Raw genomic sequence first — 16,218 nt, forward strand, 5'->3', positions numbered from 1 at the left:
AAATAATAAAAGAGCTACATTTACAAAAAAATACATACACAGATACAATTGTAAGCGTACACACTACCAAAAAGTCATGTAAATTTCCGTGCTCTGGACCGGTACATGCCTAAATGACATAAGATTTAGTTGAAAGAAACGAGAAAATAAATTCAATCGGGTTCGGTTTGGGGACACTTAATTTTACATGACATGTTTGTTTACGTCCCATAATTTACGTCAAAGATGGATTACGTCTGGTGTAAAAATAGTTATTTTTAAGTGGTTATGGTTTGAATAATCATAATTTGAATCAAAAGTAATCAATATATTTCTGCATTTTAAAAGCTTTATTTGTTAACAGAAATGTTGCTATTATCATGGGTATTATTTTAAAATAAAAGATCCACTCATGAATTATGTTTTCCACGTGTAACTCATATGATTATGGTAAGATTTTTTTTTATCCCCATCGGATTACAATGCTCGGGGTTCGTGTTTGAAAATCTTCAAGTGACTATGCTGGACGGATTAGTCTATGGAGATCGATTAAAAACCGGGCTATCGAAATCAGCTCACATAATCTTCTTGAAAATTTTTGAGCACAGTGTCAGTTATTGTCTTTGTCGATGTATTTATGTTTGTCAGTACCAAGTGTTTTTTAAAGTGTTTTCTCAATGTATATCTTCTTGTTAAAGTCAGTATTGATTTAAGTATCCGTGGATGTATTTTCACTGTTTGTGTGAGTAAGTCTGTTTTCACCGAATGATTATACTTCTTTCTCATGTCTTAGTAAAAGTTCATATCATAACATGTTTAACTTACTATCCACATTTGTTGACTAATACCAAACGTAATTTCTTGGTTTATGACGATAAGTTGCTGAAAATAGCAGCCTGTAATTTCGAACTAGAATCCGCCTCCAATTCAATGTCTTTTGTGGATTCTTAGTAGCTAAATAGTTACCTAAAATGCTACCTCAATCGTTCCCAACTTTCAATCTCTTCGAGCAGATCCTCTTCAACATCAACAGAACCGCTTTCGATCAGTTTTCATGCTGTTTGTTTTGGCTTGATTCGTGTTCATTTCGTCTTTTGTTGTCAAAAGAAATTGCTTTCGCATTGAAGCGAAGCTGTTCGATCCAAATTCACGCAGTTTTTCTGACTTTTTTTGATTGTTCACTCGGGTCATTTAAGCGCAAGCGCATTGATCTGTGCACGTGATGTCAAATTTATCATCATATGGTGGTTTGTTTACCCATCAATATGGGTATTTTTGGAATCGGGATTACGTCTAGAGGCCGAAAATAGATGACCGACGCCATTTTGAAATCCAAGGATGTAGCCTCAAATTTCAGAAAAAAATGGGAAATACTGACAGCGACCCATCAATATGGGTAATTTTGGAATCGGGATGACGTCTAAAGATTTTTTGTGTCTTTATTATAGAGACTTTCAGCCTTAGGCTTGTTCGTCTCTTCCGTCTAAAGATTGAAAATCGACATGTGACGCCATTTTAAAATGCAAGATGGCGGCTTGCAGTCTAAAAAGGAGGGAAATATAGGTATTTTTCGAAACTGAATGACACCTAGACTGAACATCGATAAAAAGTGGGAAATACTGTCAAATACCCATCAATATGGTTATTTTTTAATCGGGGTGATGTTTGGAGGCCGGAAATTGATATCCGACGACATTTTGAAATCCAAGATGGCAGCTTCCCGTATAAGAAAAATGGGTAATAGTGATGCCGAATCTTCAATATTGGTATTTTTGGAATCGTGGTGACGTCTAGATATTGGAAATAGATATGCGATGCCATTTTGAAATCCAAAAAGTTCAAGTTCAAGAAAATATATGAAATACAAACTGTCACACGACTTCTGGATTCAAAAAGGTTGAAAATAGTGTCAAAGATCCATCAATGTGGGTACTTTAGAAATCCCAGTAACGTCTAGAGGCCAGAAACCGATGTTTGACTCCATTGACGATGTAAAATGGCGGTTTTTGTGAAATACTGTCGAATACCGATCAATGTGAGTATTTTTGGAACTGGGGCGACATCTAGAGGCTGGAAATCAATATCCGACACCATCTTGAAATTCAAGATGGTGGCTTCTGATTTAAGAAAAAACGTCAAATACCTTACAAATGATGTTGAATATTGATTTTCAGCATCTACGCGTCGTCCCCGTTCCAAAAATACCTATATATTAAGGTATTTGACACTTTTTGTGAAACCCGATGGCCGTCATATTGGATTTCAAAATATCGTTGGATATATATTTTCGGCATCTACGATTGCAGCCATGTTGGATTCCAAAATGGCGTAGAACATCCATTTTCAGCATCTACGAGTCATCACCATTCCTAAAATACCAATATTGTAGGGTATTTGAGACTTTTCCTGAGCCCTATGGCCGCCTTCTTGGACTCCAGAATGGCCTCGTTAGTTTAATATTCGTTTAATATAAAATAACATTTTGCTACTACATATAATCCGGATACCATGCCTATCGGCAACCAATATTGTGTGGATACTATCCGGTTACTATATGTTGATGCTTGACGACGCGACGCGTGACAAGTTGAATTGAAGTAAAAGTGGAAAAAACGAAGGAAGCAGTTTTCGAGACATTCATTGCATCAATTGAAATAAGTCTTTGCTTCAAATGAAATGAACTGATGCACTTCACGAACGAAACAAGCGACAGTCAAGTCATGTTTGACAGGAGGAATGTTCATCGTGACTCGATAACAAGAAACACAATGACTTACACGAAAATTATATTGTTCGAAACGAAGCGATTCTGCGGAGAGTTTATTTTCTTTTCTTTGTTTCGAAAATGTACAACCTTGATGGTTATATCGGAAATACATTTCATAAGTGATGGTTAGAGTGCTTTTTCAAACAGGCGAAAAACACGAAAATTGTATTTTTTTAATATGCTTGTAAAATATGTAGCACATACTATATAAAAAACTATATACGATATAAACGGAAATACCCTAAGCTACAATGTGGAACCAATGTTTCTAATTTGGAAAAAGCGCAACGAGTAAATCTAATCTTTACATTATACTATCCAAGTTACCCGCATTATCAAAGATACCCCGTTTGACGGCACTTCATACGAAAAGTTTGCGATTTTCAGAGTTGGTTGGAAATGCTATCTAGCCTGAAGCTTTAGTGTGATAATTTATTAGCTAGAGAATGGTCTTAGAAGAGGGTACGTAGATAGTTCCGTTCATTACTTTATTTGTGAGAAGTTTCTAATAAGCCCTCCTTGTTCTTCTGTAAACAGAACAAATCTGATACTATAATCAAAATTGCTCAGTCTGCATGAAGCAACCAATTTCATAAGCTATTAACAACCAATAATTAATCGTTTGAGGCATATCGAAGCATTATGAAGTTGATATGTTTCACTATGGGAATTCATCATAGTTGCAAATATAAAGAGACTAAACATAACCCTGTGCTTCAGTACCGTCAACCTCCATGTCCATGTGTCTTTCCCCTTCTTCTTTGCATTTAAAGCTTATTTCTTATCGCATATTAGCTTATTGCGTGTAAATTCTCCACAGATTTCTCTCGGAGTAGCCCCGAAAATTTCATGAAATGATCCACCGAATTCTCAAGAAATTTCTTTTTTGAGTTCTCTACAAAAAATTACAGGAATTCCCTTGAAACTGTCCTAACTCTATAAAGTTTAATTTCCTAAAAACTTTCCTTAGATTTCCTTTGCAATTATCCTCAGAATTTTCATTGAATTATTTTCTGAACTACCATTGGAATGCTGCTCACTAGAACCTTGAAGTTCTCCTTAATAATTACTTATAAATTTTAGTCAGAGTAGCTCTCCAAACGCTCTTGGAATTCTCTTTGGAATTACCTTGGAATCCTTCTCAGAATTATGTTGGAAATTTACTTTGAATCCTACTCATCATTCTCTTGGGATTCTATTCAGAATTACCTGGGAATCTGATGTTCAACGAAACTAACATCAAATATCACTAACAATTAGAGAGGGAGCTTGCATAAGGGCGAAAACGCGATGATCGTTTCTCGTCATCGATTTTCTCTTTACATTGCTACAGTTAAACGAAATAAATTTCTGGATTTTGTTCAATGTAGTGCTGTACCAGGTTGTATTGGCTATCAAACGCAACAGCAAACGCACAGAGAAACGTTAATCCAAGCGAGTTATTAACAAAAGAGAAAATCGACGAAGAGAATCGATCATCTCGTTTACGACCTTATCCATGCTCACTGTCGAATTTATCTCTTGACATGACATGCTCCTGTGAATTGGAGTTCTTCGGAATCTCTCATCAAATAATTCATTAAAGTCTGTTCGGGAGTGAGTCCAACAATTCATCCCTGGATTCTGTTGCTCACTCAGAGCAAATCACAACTGATATTTTCCCAACACTGATTCTAGGGGTAATCTTCTATATATATAAAAATGAATTTCTGTCTGTCTGTCTGTCTGTCTGTCTGACCCTTATAGACTCGGAAACTACTGAACCGATTGGCGTGAAAATTTGTATACAGGGGTTTTTGGGGCCGTGGAAGGTTCTTATGATGGTTCGAGACCCCTCCCCCTTCTGTAAGGGGGGGCTCCCATACAAATGAAACAGAAATTTCTGCATAACTCGAGAACTAATCAAGCAAATGGAACCAAATTAGGCATGTGGGGGCGAGTGTGGGGGTATAAGGAGATAATAATAGGGGGTAGTCCCTTAGATAATAGGGGGGGGGGGCTACGTACAATATAGCATGCTTTTTTTTTAAATCGGCGCATAAACTCAAGCTAATATTGAATCCCGAGCAAGACCGGGCACACTCAGCTAGTTCTAAATAAATTCTGAAGAGAAGTATCAGGTAATTTTGAGAAGTATTTTAATAACATTGTAGGGGACAATAAAGGTTAATTCCAAGGTCGTGCTGAAGAGACTATTACGAGGATTGTGAGAAAAATTCCAGGGAAATCTAGTGCAATTAAAAGAGGTTTTCGAGCAAATTTCCAAAGAATTCTGAGTAGCATTCCAGGAAGATTCAGAAGAATGTTCCAAGAGAAATTCGAGAAGAATTCTAAGGAAATCGAATTCTCAGAATATTTCAAAGGGAATTCTAAGAGATTCGCTCAAGGGATTTTAATAAGAATTTCAAAAGAATTCTGAGTAAGCTTCGGGGGAGCTTAGGATGAACTACAAGAGCAGGAGAAACATGATAATATTTCCTAGATGATTATGATAAGAATTTCAAGGAAATTCTGAGATAAACTTTTATGGAATTTTGAGAGGAATTCCGAGGTATAGAATGGATAAGATTTCTAGATTCTGTTACATGAAAAGTTCCAAAGGTTCTAAAACTTACAAACTGGCTTCAAAAAAACTTTGACGATATCTTCAAGTGTCTGAGGTTTGGATTTTTTTTAGGATTCTCAATGATATCATTTAGAAAAATGTACAATTTGCGTGACAAATTTATGTAACTCTGAAGCATTGCAAATGTTTTTAGATCTCCTTATAATTTTACTATTGATTCTACCAGAAACATTATTTAAAGGATCCTGCCATTTCCAAGTGCTTCCATAGAATTCTTAGATTTAATAGGATGTAAATAAATTAGAGTTTGAAGGTGATCATCGTTTAGAATGGACTCTCCGTCATATACCAAACTCCATAGGAGCCGGAGAAATGAGGACATTCTCTCACCGAGTCAGAGCCTTAGTTTCAAAATGCCATACGATTAGGAATATATATTACTAGATTTCTGTAAATAGAGGATGTAAATAGTTAGTTTAAATTAGGTTAGTTAGAAAAGTAAAAAAAAATAAAATGAAACAGGACAAAATAATATTGTTCAAACTGTTATACCAACCGATGAGACGGGACAATTTGCAACATTTAGAATAACAAAATTAGCCTGAAGACTGAAATGCTGAAAAAGCCGAATGAATAAAATTTAGTGCCAAAAAAAATGACATTTCTCCGGAAATACACAATCGGTTTCGTTACACATGTTATAAGGTCCAAATCAAATTCCCAGTTATTTTCCGGTTATTTTAGATTTCCGGTTCTCCCGGGTTTGTCGGTTCATTGACCATTTTGTTCCACAACTAAGAGGCTAGGACGAAACACTAAACAAACTTAATTTTATTATTGATTCTACCATTATTTGAAGGATCCCGCCATTTCCAAGTGCTTCCATAGAATTGTTAGATTTAATAGGACGCTGCGGTTGAAAATTTCCCCGCATCGCAACAGAAAAGCCGGAACGTGTTGCATCCGTCAAGCGGAAAATTATCACCCCCCATTTCATGCCAAAATTCCAACATTGTTTCAACCCCTCTTTTTGGTGTGCCACAAAACTACCAACAATTCCTGACAGACGATCAAAACATTGAAACAGCCGACACCCACCGACGAACTAAAAATCCGCTTTGTTGTCTGGGCCAGTGATAAAAATTTCATAGGCTGGAATAATTTACGCAATTTAGAGCCGCCTTCACCGATGCTGACGAGGAGGAGGAAATCCTTCCAGGACATTCAACACTGTGGGCCGGGGGGTGCAAATCCTCTCGAACACACTGCGTCTTGGAAGAATGGAAGCACGAAGTTATAGAAGGGGGATATCATTACCATCCCCACCCACGTTTTTGGCTATTCATGTTCAGCGAACCCTTGAAAGGGATCCCCCCCCCCCATGGGTTGTTTATTTTTCTTTCGCTACTTTGGAAATCACAGGATCCGAACGATTCTCGGATTCTGCGCACATCCGGTGATGAGTCATAGCCGCTTTTCAGCACACACTCGTACACACAAAGGCTTTTGTTGCTGAGGCCTACTGGGGTGGGGATGCGAATGAATGGTGGAGCGGAGAGTCCTTCGCAATCTATTCAACTTCATAGCGTCTCCTCATCTCTACGTTACGGTTTAGCCGAGGGAGTACCATGGGGAGAAACCTGTCGCATCGGATGTAGCTATGGCATAGCATACAAGATGGACAGATTCAAAAATTGAACAACTTGAAAAACTATTGATATTGCGCCCTTGTTCGATACTGAACAGCACTCCGAAGAAGGTGCTGGTTTGTCTGGCTGTCTTCCACTGAATATTTGATCCATGACGATGGACTTTTTCCACTTCATTTCAGCAGATGCGGCGCACAGAAAGCGAGACGGCGGATATTCTCGTGAGCACCGAGATTGGAAATCAGTGGAATTTGACCTTCTTGGCTTGTTGGTTTGGCGTTTGGCAAACCTGACAGGTTTGCACACGCCATCGCGAGCATCGGGGGTCATCGTCGTCGTCTAGATTTGGGAGTCTATGCCTATCGTGTAGCCGCCGTTAATCAATCAACTTTCCGCCGCAACTTTCACTCGTAAAACGTAAAACTTCCCACTCAAAAGCCCAAAGGGTTCGGAAGGAACGGTGCCGGTGAGGGGTAGAAGGGAAAACACCTGCACGGTATTTGAAGGCGCGCGCTCTAAACTGAGGCTGGTGTTTGTTCGCTTACCCACATGGCACTGACATTGACCGCGGTTGTTGGCGGCGCGGTTCGGTTGATCGATCGTTCATGAACACCTTGGCGGGCATCTATTTAGAACACCAAACGCAAAAATACACTCGCTGGGTGCGCTATATAATTAGTATTAAAATGCTTTTGTCGATTTTATGACTTTCATGTCACTCGGTTATTGGGTGGAATCGAGCACGGTTCCTGTCGGTCACGAAGTAAGATTTATTGCTTTACTCGTGGAACATGTGTAGCAAATGACTCTGGGGAGGGTAGGCGTATTTCCTTTTGGACATTATGCCGGTAACCCAATTATGCGGAGGCTATGAACAGGAAATGGGTTATCGGAGCGTACTTTGATCGTAGTTTTACAGCGGAAAGGGATGTCTGAACAATGTGTATACGTAGATGGCGTCACTGATGACATGGGTAGTATCTTTGAGTACATTTCCTAAGTCTTTGAGACGGCTTTAGATACTTTCAGAATATAGTTTAAAATGATTTATTTCAAGATTTTCTAGATTAATCTTTCATGTTTCTGCTAAACATTGACGTTGCTTTCTATGCCTGAGATCAATTCAGGTGAAATGAATTAAAAACTCATGTTTTCTACTAATACGGACAACATCTCGTTTCTGAACATGGAAGTGTATTTAGTGTATTTATTTTAATATGCCAGAAAGTTCTAACTCAAAAGTGCAATCAACAGACACATAATTTGCATGTTAAAAATATATTGAGCAAATATGAGGTTATATACTAACTATTACGCCAAAAAAAAGCGTTTTACTATCATTGTACTGAATAAGGCGTTTAACCTTAATTTCTCAAATTTACTGGAGACCCAGCCATCAATCAAGTCTAATTATGGATACAAATCATGAATATTTGATCAACCAGCAGTCGCGAATTCTTAAATTTTAATGCACATTCAGAAAAAAGTTACATCCATGGGTTTAGCCATAGGGATCAGGAAGGTAAAATGCGCTCCCCCCTTTTAGTGTAATAGCTAAATTACTTTTCAGAATTTTAAAAATGTATGCTAGTTGAAGAATGTTGTTGCCAGAGAACCAGCAGACTATGCTTGAGACTAGCATGAATCCACAATGTGTAAAAACTGGTGATTTCAAACTTTACAAGAGGCAATGCAGCTCAATTAAGGAATGGGTAGGAATGTGTTGACGTGATACTCGCTTTGTTAAAAGCCGATAAGTTCTTTGCACTTACACGAGAAATCACAAGGATGTTGGATAAAATGGTTGAGCTTGACGACTCACGCATGTCAAGGGACCTGAGAATAAACCCATGATGTTCAGCTTAGTAAGTAAAAACGGTTGCTCTATGGGCACCGAGCCCCTCATATCACATCACATTTATTTTATTTTTTTATTTTTTTATTTGTCAGCATCAATAGACTCTATATGGTCCCAATGATGGTTTAAGTTAAAATTAAAATTAAAGTCATAAGTTAAAACTACAAAACATTAAAACATGATCATTGACTATTTCCATTTCTGGAGAAGAATGAAGAGAAACGTCTCCGAAGTGTTAGTCGTGGCAGGTGAAAATCGAATACTGATGAAACTCGGTTAAATATTCGCTGCAGTCCGCCTATTGCACCGTTGATTGCATAGTTTGTCCTACGTAGTGGCATTCTCAGCATAACATTGTTACGAAGCATTCGGGGTTGGACGTTAATGTTTACTTGCTCCAAGATTGCCATGCAATCAATTCTGCCATGTAACGTGTCCGCGACCAGCAGGGCTTTTGAAGTATCTCTTCTGGTGCGAAGAGGCTCCAAGTCAATCAGCTGGCAGCGACTTTCATAGCTGGGCAAATGAAACGGGTAACATTCTCAACGCGTATCGCAGAAAGCGGCGTTGAACGGACTCGACTCTCTTAGTACCATTGTTGTAGTTCGGACTCCAAACCACAGAACAATATTCTAGAATGGACCGTACCAGGGAACAATACAGTGACTTGAGGCAATGGATGTCGGAGAAATTCTTAGCTGTTCTGAATATAAAGCCCAATGTCCTTGACGACTTGTCGACGACGTACGAGATGTGTTGCCTATATGTAAGTTGAGAGTCCAGGATGACGCCTAGATCTTTTACGATCGTTCAATAATGGTGTCCCAGAGAGCATAGTGAAAAATAACTGGTTCTTTCTTTCGGGTAAAAGTGATGACTGAACACTTCGCAGATCATTCGGTTGAAATGGCACCAGCTGGCAAACGCTTCAAACTGACGTTGGAGGAATTGACAATCGTCGATCGAGCAGATCCGTAAGTAGATTTTGAGATCGTCTGCATACGATAGTCGTGGACCTTCGATAACTAAATACACGTCATTGAAGTAGAGTAAGAAAATCAACGGTCCCAGATGACTTCCTTGGGCTACCAGCAACTGACGATCGGCGAGATATGAGCGAAACCATCTCAAGAGATTTCCGCTAATCCCAAGTCTATCCAATTTGGCGATTGCGATGGCGTGATTTATCTTATCGAAGGCAGCAGACAATTCAGTGTAGATGACGTCTGTTTGTGACCTTTCAACCATACTTTGCGTGATGTACGATGTCAGACACAGTAGATTCGTGGTAGTAGATCGACCAGAGGTGAAGCCATGTTGATCTTCACTTAGATACTGCTTGCAATTGGAGAGCAGAGGCTCTATGATGATTAACTCTAATAACTTCGAAATTGCGCTCAACGATGTAATTCCACGAGAATTATCCACGTTCCGTTTACTACCCTTTTTATACACAGGGGACATATGCGCAAATTTCCAGTTCGATGGAAAAATGCCACAGCGGTGACAGTAAGTTAGCGATATGCTTCTTCAGAAAGACTGAAGGGACACCATCCGGTCCAGGGTTGATAGAAGGCTTTAGTTTTAGTGCGGCAGTCGTTATCACTTCAGCGTTGACAACAATTCCACCCAGAGCTTGACCGGAAAGTGGAACGTTGCTTGCTGCAAGAGTCACGTATTCGTTGGTTAAGCTCTCGTCAGAGAAGACACTTGCAAACTTGTTGGACAACAAGCGGCAGACTTGCTGTGGAGTGGAAGCGACTTCGCCATTCAATATCATGGATGATGGTAGACCAGACTCTCTGCGCTGCTCCTTCACGTACTTCCAGAAAGACTTCGGGTGAGACTTGAATTTCCTTTGAATCCCTCGCAATGCAAGTAGCATTGACGGCTGACTCGCTTGAACTGATAATTGAGCTTAACGTATGTGATCGAGCTGTTGTTGTAACCATTCAAACCCGGGTCCGACGACGTTGACGACTAGCTTCACAAAAAACACGATGAGCATGTGACTCTAAAACTCCTTAATATGAAGGGGCTTGGGATTGAGCCCATGAATTTTCACTCAGTAAGCAAAATTGGCTGTCTAAGGCCACGGGCAGAGTGAAAGCTGGCGACCAAGTGAACAAACTAATGATGATGGGTGACCAGTGAATTTTCATTTTAAAATTTCCGGTTTTTTTCCCGGAACAACTTTCACAAATTCCCAGGTTCAGTTAAAAACGAAAGTTTTCAAGCGTGCAGTGTGAAAGTGATCACATTTTTTGAATTCTCCAAGTTAGTTGTAGGTAGCTAAACTACAGGATTTTACGGTATTTTTAAGTTGAAAGGCCGGGTAATGGAAACACTGGTTGCAGTGAAGGCTACTTATTTTATTATATCATCGTAAAATCTGAGAACTCAAAAAATCAGAACTCAAGACCAACAATTGAAAATTCCTCAACTCCATTTTTTAAACAAACCTTGTAAGGCCATTTTGTCGCGAACCGAAGTCCGCCAACGCAAACCAACTAAATGAATTGGTAGGGGAAATTCTCCTCTATCCAATTGTGTTTTAGGTTTGCGAATGTTTTTTTCGGTTCGCGAGAAAATGGCCTTACAAGGTTTGTTTACAAAATGAAGTTGAGGCCTTTTCAATTGTTGGTTTTGAGCTGCCAATTTAATCACACATAAGAAAGTAATATGCTAACTATATAACTTTTTATTGCATGGGTAAAAATGATGAAAATTTTGAGTAAAACTAGTTTAGAGTGCAAAATCTCGTCACAATCTGTCAAACAGGTTATGGAGATGGCTTCCAAGCAAGAAGTGCTTCGACCAAAAAATATGAGAGCGGTCGTGGGAAATCCAGACCAGTCCCGCAGTCCCGCCAGTCGTGGATGGCGAAACAGTTTGGAGTCGACAATTCGACCGTGTCCCGTGTGGTAAAATCGTCGAAGGAAACCCAGACAACCCAGCGGCGAGCTGGCAGCGAAAGAAAAGCGAAGAAGACCGACCCCGTGAACGCAAGGAAGGTGACGGATTACTTCAAGCGCAATCCGAAACTTTCTATTCGGGACGTGGCCAAGAAGGTCAATTCTTCGGTCTGGTTCGTCCAGCAGACAATGAAGCGGGCCGGACTTCATGTCTTCAAGGTGAGGAAGGCGCGTAACCGAACCGATAAACAGAATACGGTGGCCAAACCAAACCACGAGTGGTTGGTGCAGCCGTAATGCATCGTAATGGACGACGAGACGTACATTAAAGCGGACGCCAAGCAAATCCCCGGCCTGGAGTTTTTCGTCGGCAAGTCCCGCCTGGATGTTCCGGAGAAGTTCCCGAAGAAGAAGGTCGACAAATTTGCCAAGAAGTACTTAGTGTGGCAGGTGATCTGTGGGTGCGGAAAATTCAGCAAGCCGTACGACCGGCACCATCAACCGCCAAATATATAAAGAATATAGCCTCCAGAAGCGCCTGCTGCCCTTCCTCCGGTCCCACGAAGGTGACACTCTGTTTTGGCCGGATCTGACATCGTGCCATTACACGAAACCGGTGATGGAGTGGTACGAAGCAAACGATGTTGTTTTTTACCGAAGGAGGCAAATCCGCCACACTCGCCAGAACTTCGCCCAATAGAAAAATGCTGGGCGATTATGAAGGGCAAGTTCCGGAAAACAGGGAAGATCTTCAAAAACGACAAGGATTTGAAGAAAGAGTGGATGGAAGTGTGTAAGAAAGATGGCGGAAGTGTTGCACAGGATTTTATGGATAGCGTTAAGTCCAAGGTGCGGGCATTTAGCCTAGGAGAGGATGTTCAATAAACCAACTTTGCAAATACATAGCTAATATGTGTTTATTTATTACCTGAGAGTTTCAAAAACATCCGACTTAAAATGAATTTTTGGTGATCATTTTTGCTGTTGCATTTTTTTCGATTACAGCCTTAATTAACTCAAAATTGACGGAAACCCATAAAAGCAGTTCAACGCCAAATGACGAATATTTGCATAACTGTTTGTTATGGTCAATTTAATCAAATCTCCGTTGAATTTCAGAAACATCCCTAGTTAGTAATGTTTTTAAAATACATTAGTTATTTTTTCTGACGCGCTTTTGCTGGTTAAAAATCATGTCCTTAATTACTCGCCCCAGCGAATCTGAAAGCAAGTGTAGTATCGTCAATAGTAAGAATGAATCCAAATGACCAAATCACTCCGTGGGAAAGTCACGAAAAATTCATGAAAACTAAGCAAATCATACAGATTCCTTGTTCTTATGTGCTTAAATCTAGTACCTACAGCAAGGTCCTTTGTGTGCCTTTAAGAGTGTTCCGGGCTTGCGCCATTGTAGTTTGTTCAACTTACTACGATAGTTCCGTTTATTCGAAGCTAACCGGATGTACTGCCAAATCCACCAAATCTGCCACAAAAGTCATCCATGCTTCCAGATTAACCCCCAAACTCCTGTGAACTAACTACGTCTGCTTACAATACCTCTGAATATATGCAGAAGTTAATCGCAGGATGCAATTTTCCAGTATAAAATTGTCCATGTCTAGAGTAACATTTGAAATGGGCCTATGTCCAAAACGTAAACAAATCGGGGTTTGATACCATTCTATAGCACCGCTTGATAGTTACTAATCGTGTAGGAAAGTTCCACATAATCGGTCAAAATCATTAAAATAACTCGATTTTCGAAACGGCCGATCAAAGAAATTTCTCGATTCGTTAATAGGCCCACACGCTAAAACGGCCAACCATTCATTTTTTTTCATCTCATTGATAAGCCTAGTGACGCAGAATTGCCGATGATTAAAAATTTTCAAACCAAAGATAGACCCTACTGCTTGGGGCAGGGCCGATGATTGTGAACAATATGAATACCTAAAATACTTCAATTTCCTAATATATGAATTTAATAGTGGCGGAAAATTTAAATTCATTTTCTGGTTTATTTGCATGTTGGACAGAGACCCTTTTCAAATGTTACGCAAGATATTATTGTTGCTGTTTTGTTTGTACCTACCCTGTACAGATTGATAATTGTTCTATATAGCATAGTATTTTACAATTTAAATTGGACTCATCAAAAGTGCGAAATCGCTAATCGCGCTTTGACCTTGTATCGTATTGCAAGGAGTAAGTGCGCCGAAGACACTAAAACGATTTAACGTATAATCTCACTTTTATTAGCGCTTTCGCACTTACGGATAATGTGTGCAATGCACAAAATAACTTATTAAATCTAAGATCCTATCTCGAGAAAATTTGCATTAGCTTGAAAGTAACTTGAATTGTTAATTGTTAACCAACAATTGAAAAGGCCTCAACTTCATTTTGTAAACAATCCTTGTAACGCCATTTTTTCGTGAACCGAAACATACATTCACAAACCTATTTATTTGGTTGGTTTGCGTTGGCGGACTTCAGTTTGCGACAAAATGCCCTTTCAAGGTTTGTTTGCAAAATAAAATTGAGGCATTTTCAATTGTTGGTCTTGAATTATAAACAATGACTTCAAACGTACACTCAAAAAATTCCACACGTTTGATCGAAGTGTTTAAACACTTGATTTTTTAAATGCACAATCACATTTACTTTAAGTGTATTTCACCTTGGTTCATTGTGTTATACACGTTAATTTATAATGTTTTAAATTTTGAAATGTTGAAAATCTTTCACTATCGATTCAAGTGTATTGCACATTGAATCACACTACTGTTCAAAACAGATGTATTTAATGTGTTTTGCATTTCAATGCGATGTGAATTGCTTGCTCAGAAAGGTAAACATCGAAAACAAGAGTTGTGACTTTATCCTATCAACCCGCCTCATATATGAGAACAACCGTGGCACAGTGAGATCGAACGAAGACTCCAGCAGCAGCACACTCCAACAGTCCCATGATCGAATCCCAAATCAGACCCATTAAGAAGATATGTGAAAGCTCTGGCCTCTGGCAGTTTTGTTTATATATTTGTCGATTCATTTTTAGAGTCGGTAAAGTAGAAGTCGATAAAGCAGAATATTTTAGAATATTGAACTATTATGTGTTAAGCTATTGATATCACCAAATGAGGCACATAGAATCCAAGTGTGTCACAATTCAAATCCATAGTGTTCAGGCATGATTCATAGCATAAGATTCACACATGAAATGGATGTGTTTCACAATAAGCGCAAAATTAAGTGTGAGACACATGATGATGACGTGTGAAATTTTTTGAGTGTAATTTTTTCGGAATTCCTAGCTCACCCACGCAAGCTAGCAATCAGGAAGGTTAGAATTTCCTCTGCCGGTGGTGTTAGTTTGCGTGGGCGTACCTGATGAAAATTTTCTCGAGCTATTATCCGACAAAACAAAATAACCTGCAACAAAAGGGATTTCCCATACCGGGAATCGAACCCGGGCCTTCCGGGTGAGAGCCGGATATCCTAACCACTAGACAATATGGGACTAGTGAAGGCAGGCTGCCAAACGGTCATGTTGAATCTAGTGTCTTTCGCAGATAGTTCATGTCTATTTGATGTTCATTCGTTCCGAATAGGTGTGAACTTGTTCGCCATTAACCATCAAGAGAGTTTCATTTTTGAGCAATTCATTCTCGTTTGTTTTGAGGCACGAGTTCGATCATTACAACAAAAATCAGCATGTTAAAGGTAGAAGTTGATAGAATCCACAAATTTTGGTTGTACTGGCTTACCACTTCGAATTTTTGATGGCACGAATCTCAGAAACTATAAATATATTCCCTGCACGAAATCTTTATAGTTTCTGATGTCGTTTTCGTTTTTGCGGTGTAGCTACACCGGTGCTACACCGCCGAACACCGAAAAATTTTAGGGTGTAGCTATCGGTTGCACCTTTGTTTACAAACAAATGATGATGAACTGTCAATGACTCGTGCTTATTGCTGCTTACACTACACCGGTGTAGTGTAGTAAAAACGAAAACGACATGAGATTCGTGCCATCAAAAAATCGAAATGGCAAGGCAAGAAAAAAAAACAAACTAACTGCCATTTGTGGATTCTATCAACTTTCACCTTAATCAGTATTAATGCTAAGTCACACCCAAGTTAGCCGGCAAATTTACATATCTGATGTCATTTTTCGTTCCCCATCATAACTCTACTTCAAACAAATAAATCTCACCGTTTCGCTAATTGAAACCCATCCCTTCGCTTCCTTCATCGAATCTAGAAATTGCGCCTTAATAGCTCTTCGAATCGGACAGCGGCGAGAAACCTCTACTGCTATAACTCACCACACCACACACCCATATTATAGGGAACTCCGCGCGAGGTAAACAAACAGCACCAGGTAAAGGTGATACCCAGTTCCGCACGTAACCGAAGCCGATGGGGCGGACAACACCGAGAGCGCGGAAAAACGATTTCGTGTGTGAGCAAACAGAA

The 16,218-nt window shown here is 39.4% G+C and overlaps 1 protein-coding gene and 1 non-coding gene across 2 annotated transcripts in view; both read right to left on the reverse strand.

The window, feature by feature from the left end:
- Positions 1-16,218, reverse strand: part of LOC135697528 (coronin-1C-like) — a 206,538-nt gene that overhangs the window by 111,451 nt on the left and 78,869 nt on the right. The gene's annotated exons all lie outside the window — the stretch shown is intronic.
- TRNAE-CUC (transfer RNA glutamic acid (anticodon CUC)) lies at positions 15,186-15,257 on the reverse strand. The gene has a single exon. It is a non-coding gene; the product is annotated as a tRNA-Glu (tRNA).

Source organism: Ochlerotatus camptorhynchus, unplaced genomic scaffold (genome assembly GCF_037179485.1).
Source record: "Ochlerotatus camptorhynchus isolate MF236.1 unplaced genomic scaffold, CSIRO-AGI_Acam_v1.1 ptg000071l, whole genome shotgun sequence".
NCBI lineage: Eukaryota > Metazoa > Arthropoda > Insecta > Diptera > Culicidae > Ochlerotatus > Ochlerotatus camptorhynchus.